Below are 7,353 nucleotides of genomic sequence, written 5' to 3' on the forward strand. Positions count from 1 at the left end.
CATTTAAATGTTCTCATTTAAAAAGGGAAGAAATACGTGGAATTTAAAAGCTTAACTATCAGAATCCTAAGTGACATTTAACACGGTATGCTACAAAAAATAAAATTATTATTTGCAAGAGCAATGCCACGTGTTCAGAACGTGATGCGTTTTAATAAATACGAATGAGGATAATGGTTGAACTAAAAGAATTGTGGATTGATTTTCTTTATGACGGAGTTGGAAATGCATATTTTTCTTTTTTCTTTCTGAGTTTGTCCTTTTTTAAATTCACGTTTTAAAGATCCATGGATAATAAAAAAAAACAATTTCATTTTTATCGAAAATTATTGTCGTAGAATTTTTGTCAAGATTACTGTTGTGTTATATGTTTTTGTTTTTTCATTTCCATTAATCTCTCAAACGTGGGAAGTTTAAAGAAATTTAATCTTATTTCTACAATTCCAACTTTAACGGAGAGTTTTTTGTAATCATCGAAGTGCCAGAATATAAATTTAAATTAAAACGGACCAACGTTTTATGCAGTAGTGAAATACTGACATGATTTTTCTTGTGATAGTCACATATGAAAGAATTTACTCACACGCTATTTTGAAATCGATCTTATGCTTTAAAATTACTACAAAAGAAACGGATTACAATAAAGTTAAATTTGTAAAATGTGCAGATGAAAGCTAAAATATACTTAGAAAATATTAGTTGTACTTTGTATTAATGGATGCGAGGGTGGATAATGCCGGTGTTTTGGTGAATTTCTGCGTAATATCTATGATTATGATTAAATGTTTTTTTTCAACTCCGTGTCTTAATGGTAACATGTCCTGGCATTGGCATTACGGAAAAAGGAAACCGGCTTAATCAGATGATAATACATCGTTAAATGATAAAAGTGTCGCCCTAAAGAAAACAACGCTATAACTCTATTACAAATCTGTTTAAAAAATCAATTCCGGTAACTTGAATATGTAGTAGAGCTGACATCTATTCAATGTACTCACGTTCAGCCTGAATCACCACCTCGATACGGGTCCAGAACTGGAAGCATGCGCTTTCTACAAGCGCCGCGGTAGCTTCGGCAAATACTTGGCGGTTCTGATTAGCTTTGATGTCGTAGGAGATCAGATTGGTAATGTTCTCAACGTATAACCAAAAGAAGTGGTTTAGCGGGTTCAAGTCGTGGGAGAAGGGGCAGTGGGAGAAGGGTACTAAGTCGTAACAATCCTTCTGAAGCCACAACTTGGTCTCTTTGGATTTATGGGCCGGCCCCGAATCCTGCTGCCACGCCCAGGGTCTGCTAGCGGCCACCAGATTGCAGCAGTGGATCACAACATTTTCAGCACATCTGTACATTTGGTGTTGGCTTTCAAGCCGATTTAAAAGATGTGAGGTGGCATAATGTGGTCCTTACGTGAAACCACATCAAACACACTAATGGTGATCGGATACTTTTTATTTATCACTCGGGGTACGTCTCTTATTTGTGGTAATATAGCCATACATTTTAAAGAATGCTTACAATGGTCATTTTTTCATTACGTGGATTGGTAGAAGGCATGAGTTGTGCAGGGGAACATCTCTGATTTAGCATTGTGTAATTTTCAGACATGAAAGAAAACTCCTATCCCTTTTCGGGTTAGTACAAAACTGCCGAACTTGTAGATGGTCTTCAACAAATAAAACCGATTTTCTCTCAAATAAAAATGGGATAATGTCATCTTTTCTAGGGCGACAATTTTATCGTTACACACCGTACTTTCGAGTCTGACTATATTGGAAGAGAATATATCAATTTTCGATAGTTGTTCTCCACGGGTTTTAGAGATAGCAGTTTAAATAAATATACGAGCAGATGTGCCTAGCATTGTCTGGTATATAACGTAACGTAAAACTCCTTCTTGAAAAAAGTTTAAAAACAAAGACAGAAACTAAAGCTTGTTCTTTTCATAACAGTTTATTTATTGGAAGTAAAAAAAAAATACTTCTGCTGAGATCAAAAACAAGTCTTTAAGACAGTGAGTCAAGTACAATAACTATTAAGCAAGCTTGCCACGATTTTTTACAAACGTAATTATTATTAACATAGGAAGTTGGCATGTGGACGATTCACGTATGCGCAGTCGTTAAACATTTGACAAGCAAATACAAAAGCAGATGATTCCCATGTACAGATCTTTAATCTGTAGCAGCCCTCTTGATGGATGAAAACCAATTCAAAAGTTTTCGACGTGTCTGAATACCCTATACACCAAATTTACAGTATGTATATAAAAATCGTTGAGTATATAGAGTGAAAGTCGTTTTCACACACATACATTCTCACTTTTATACATATATATATATATATATATATATATATATTATATAAAATTCTTGAATTAAACTTATGGTGTTGTAGGATCTACCTAATTAGCAGATGGGGTGTGTAAACTATATAAATATGTTGGTATCGTAAAGACGGGAGAAATCAAACGAGAAACACAGCGAGATCGAGAGTCGACGACCGCCCAGCCGACCCCTTCTCCAAGGACAATCTCCCGATGACGATAGCAATGGGCGCTATGTAAATATTTGTATACACTTTCTTGCTTTCAATATATCTGTTCTACTTTACTTCTGTGCTGTATTTTTTCTTCCATGTGTTCACTTGACCATCAACATCTTTACAAAACAATTATATTTGTCGATATATCTTGAAAATGTGTTTTTTGTTCTGTTATTGAGAAAGGGAGGAATAAGACAAAAAATAAACAAAAATAAGAGTTTCCTTAATTGGCACATCACAGTTGCAATTACCGAACTTTAGTTAGCTGATCTTATTGAGTAAATATACATGTATTTTGCTGGCTGCGGAATAGTCTAATGATACGACATTGTTATCAGCTATTTTACTTATTGTACTATTACTCTTACGCTGCTTCCGTGTGTCCAAAATGAATATTGCCGCATCCGATAACAATGTTAGTTTTAGCAGTATCATTAAAACAATTATTAAATTATGTACATGCTTTAAGATAATAAGCAAATATATTTAGGAAAATATTTCTTAGCTTAACAATATAATATTGCATTACCCATAGATTTTTATACATTTTTCTATTGTAGAAAAAAACGTGTGAATTATTCTCTGTGCTTCCAATTTGGTCGTCTTAAAATCATGGATAGGAAAATCGTCATAAAGCGTTTGCCAAATGATTAAACGCAATTTATACTTTAATAAATGTAAATAATTTTATAGTATTAATCATCTCTTGGATGACAGTTAGGTTTGCTTCTCTATCAATGCTGTTTAAGTGGCTTGTTTGCATGGATTGATATGCTCATCTAATAGTAACTAAAATATCTTTAATTTCAGACCAATGTCAGAGGCTCAAGATACGTGCATTTTTTTCTTTAAAATTGCTGAAATATTTTACGTGGGATTTCAGAAAGTGTGCAAAATAAATGATTGTTTTTTTTTTTTCAAATTATCATAGGAACTAGAGATGTATGTCATGAAAGAATTCCTTATGACGTGTAGATTGTATTTAATTATTATATACCGACGAGCTGACTTGATCGACCGGCATTCGCATCTTTCAAATAATTGAACTACAAATTTACAATAAGAAAAGTTTCAGTAAAAAAAGGCATTGTATAAACTTGAAACAAAATATTTCTTAGTTTTGCAAATAAATTAGTAATCTGTATATCTATAAATGTGAAATTGTGTGTGTGTGTGTGTGTGCGTACATTTCTCTACCAAATAACTTTGTCAATTTTCGGTCTAAGGCTCAAGATTTGACATAAGGAGTATTGAGATTTGGAAAAATATTTAAATCAGATTTCGGTCATACATTTGTGCTGTTAAGTGGTCACAGTGCAATGATTTTATCTTTGAAAACTCTACCAAACTCCTCCGCCAATTTTGGCTCTAAACACTTGAAATTGAAAATGTAGGTTACTTGGACATGGATCAAACTTTTTATTTGATTTGACCCAAAAAATAAATTTTTAAGGGTCAAAATTTGGGTCAAAGTTAAAAAAATGACTTCTGTGGTCTCTACCAAATGACTCATCAGTTCCGGGTCTAAACATTTATAATTTTACATAAAGGGTATTCAGAGACAGGGAAAACATTTTAGTTGGTTTGAGGAGCCAATGGGTAAAAGTTCAAATATTTAACCTTTGCGATTTCTAGCAAACTACTCAGCAAATTTTGGGTCTGAAAATTTGAAATTTATACATAACGGGTATTCAGACATGCGGCAAGAATTTTAATTAGTTTAAAGGCGAAAATTTTGCTGAGAAAAGTTAAAAGTTGAAAGACTTTACCATTTCAGATTCTACCAAATTTCTCCGCCAATTTTAGGTTTAAAGGCTTGAGAATTCAAATGTAGATCACGTTTACATGGATAAAACCTTATCATTCGATTTCAGACGAAAATAATAAATGTTAAGGGGTCAAAATTGGGTTCAAAGTAAAAAAAAATGACCTTTGCACTTTCTACTCAGTCAAGTTTTGATCAAAACATTTGAAATCTTACATAAAGTTTATTTCTAGAGAAATGCAAATATAATAATAGTTTTATGTTTTATTGGCAGTTCAGCCTAGCTTGCTCGAGCCCTATGTACCGTTCATAACTGTATGTGCACATGTAGATATATTAAAACGTTTGACATATGTCCAGGTAACCTATATCTAAAATTTTAAGTGTTTAGACCCAAAATTGGTGGAGGAGTTTGGGAGAGGCCGAAAAGGTCAACTTTTAAACTTTGACAACTTGTCAGAAAATATTTCGCGCCGAAACTTATTAAACAGCTTGCTGCCTGACTGAATACAGTTTATGTTCAATTTCAAATTGGCTGAATAGTTTTCTAGTGACGCAAAATAAATTATTTTGATCTCTGACTTCTTGGAAGCCAAATTTTCGGCCAAAAGCCAATTAAAAAGCTTGCCCTATGTCTGAATACACTTTTTGTAAAACTGCAAATGAGTAGACAAAAAATTAGCCGAGTATTTGGTAGAAACTGCAGAGTTCAATATTTTTTTATATTTTTAATTTAACCCTAATTTTTACCCCTTAACATTAATTGTTTATGGCTTAAACTGAATTAAAAAGTTATATATTTGTCTACATCTACACTTAAAATTGTTATGTAATGGATGGCTGGAACCATCATACATAACTGAAAAGAAAAAAACTTCTTTAATAAAAGATTTAAAAGAGTGGGCATCGAATAATCGATTGTCCACCAGTTGAAAAGAGAAAATGCTTACGTCATAAGCAGAGAAATCGGACGACGATTTTTTTTTTTTTTTTTTTTTTTACAAAGGCACCACCACATTATCAAGGCCCAGAGGCCACTCAAGGATAAGGGTTAAAGAGTGTACAGTAGAAGTTGGTCAATATAGTAATCATTAGTAATGAAAATTTGGTAAATTTAATAACTTATATGGAACGGCTCATCAAGAACTTATTTACCTTAGACTTGAACACAACCATATTGTAGTCAGCCGGAAAGCAGGAAAACGGAAGACAATTCCACAGGCGTGCAGTTCTAAGAAAGAAGCTTTGTTCATGGAATCTATGTTTAGGTTTAGGCACAGATAAAGAGTGGGGGAAATTATTGATATTGTTTACAGCTAGACGAGTGTTTCTTGTGAAAGTTTGGCGAGGGGGGACCATAGATTGAAGCTCAGTTGAACACTTTCCATGAAAATAACGATACATCAGAGACAAACTCGCAACATCTCTTCTGTGAGATAGAGGTTGTAAGGAGGAGAAAAGGCTACGAAATCTATTTTGAACTCTATCAAGGCAGGACAAGTCCTTTCTAGCAGCTCCTGCCCAGATGTGGCAACAGTATTCCATCCTTGGACGTACCTGGCTCTTATATAGATAGAGAATAGCATCAGCAGTGAGATATCTACTGGATCGATAGAAAGATCCCACCATTTTTCCAGCGGCCTTGGCAACAGATTTGATATACGTGTTCCATTTAAGATCAGGAGTAATGGTCAAGCCCAGAAGCTTGTCAAAACTTGAGGCCTCCTGAAGACGAGAGCCATTCATTTCAATTGATGACAAATGTGGATTAAAATGTTGATGATGTAAAGAGAGAAGCTTGGTTTTAGATGCATTACAAGTAACCAGCCACTCCTTTCCCCATTGTACTACATGCTCAAGATCAGAGGAGAGAGAATTGGAGAGTACTTGCTCGTTTACTGTCTTAGATGTGGTACCATAAATGGTAGTGTCGTCAGCATAAATGTCTACAAATGATGTAAGGATATGATTTGGAAGATCATTAATGTAGATCAGGAAAAGAGTTGGGCCCAGGATGGATCACTGAGGGACACCGGCATTAATACTGTGAGCTTCTGATTTTTGCCCCTCAACTACTACTCTTATGAACCTATCAGAAAGAAATTATTTAATAATTGAGAAGACTTTTCCAGCTATACCATAGCTCGCGATCTTATGAAGTAAACCTTTATGCCATACCCTATCAAAGGCTTTAGATATGTCAAGAGCAATTGCCCTAGAAAGATTGCCACCGTCGAGAGATTTGCTAATCCTATGCGATATAACTGTAAGGACATCTGCTGTAGATCTAGCAGAACGGAAACCACATTGAGTGTCACTAAGAAGGTTATTTTTGTTGAGATGTTTGATTACTTCTGTATTTAACACAGATTCTAGCAACTTACTCATGACGCACAGGAGACTTATTGGCCTGTACTGAGAGGGGGATGAGCGATCACCTGAATTCTTAAATACAGGGCATACTGATGAGATTTTCCAGGGAGATGGGAAACTATTCTCCTTAAGACAACGTTTAAACAGTTTTGTAAGTATGGGCGCTAGTTCAGATTGAAGTTTTTTGAGTACTATAATTGGAATACCATCAGGGCCAGTTGCTTTACTGGAATCAAGGTTTTTGATTAGCTTGGCAACATCACGTACAGATATACGTATATCACATAGCGTGTTTTCTGATACAGGAGGAAATATTGGGGGTTGGCGGTCTTGGTCGCAAAGGGTAGAATTAGCTGCAAAGTTCTTGACAAAGAGTTTGGCTTTGTCTGATGCTGACGAGATTACCTCAGGTCCATTGATAATAGTTGGGATGGAGCACACGCTTCTGTTCAGGTTTCTGTTTGCTATTTGCCAAAACTGGTGGGAACCAAGCCGCTGCTCAGCTACTTTGGACTTAACAGATTGAGCATACAACTCTCTTGCGTTCCTTATTACTTTCTTACAATGGTTGCTGGCAGTCCTGAAAACGGCTTTAGTTTCCATACATCTATTACGTTTGAAGCAGTGGAAAAAGTGATTTCTGTGCGCAATGGCAGCAGCACATTCTGGAGAG

The 7,353-nt window shown here is 35.1% G+C and overlaps 1 long non-coding RNA gene across 3 annotated transcripts in view; it reads left to right on the top strand.

The window, feature by feature from the left end:
* The window catches only part of LOC145292079 (uncharacterized), a 564,064-nt gene that overhangs the window by 292,249 nt on the left and 264,462 nt on the right, over nt 1-7,353 (top strand). The gene's annotated exons all lie outside the window — the stretch shown is intronic.

This window comes from Euprymna scolopes, chromosome 13, assembly GCF_053919585.1.
Source record: "Euprymna scolopes isolate OS-2025 chromosome 13, ASM5391958v1, whole genome shotgun sequence".
Classification (NCBI taxonomy): domain Eukaryota; kingdom Metazoa; phylum Mollusca; class Cephalopoda; order Sepiida; family Sepiolidae; genus Euprymna; species Euprymna scolopes.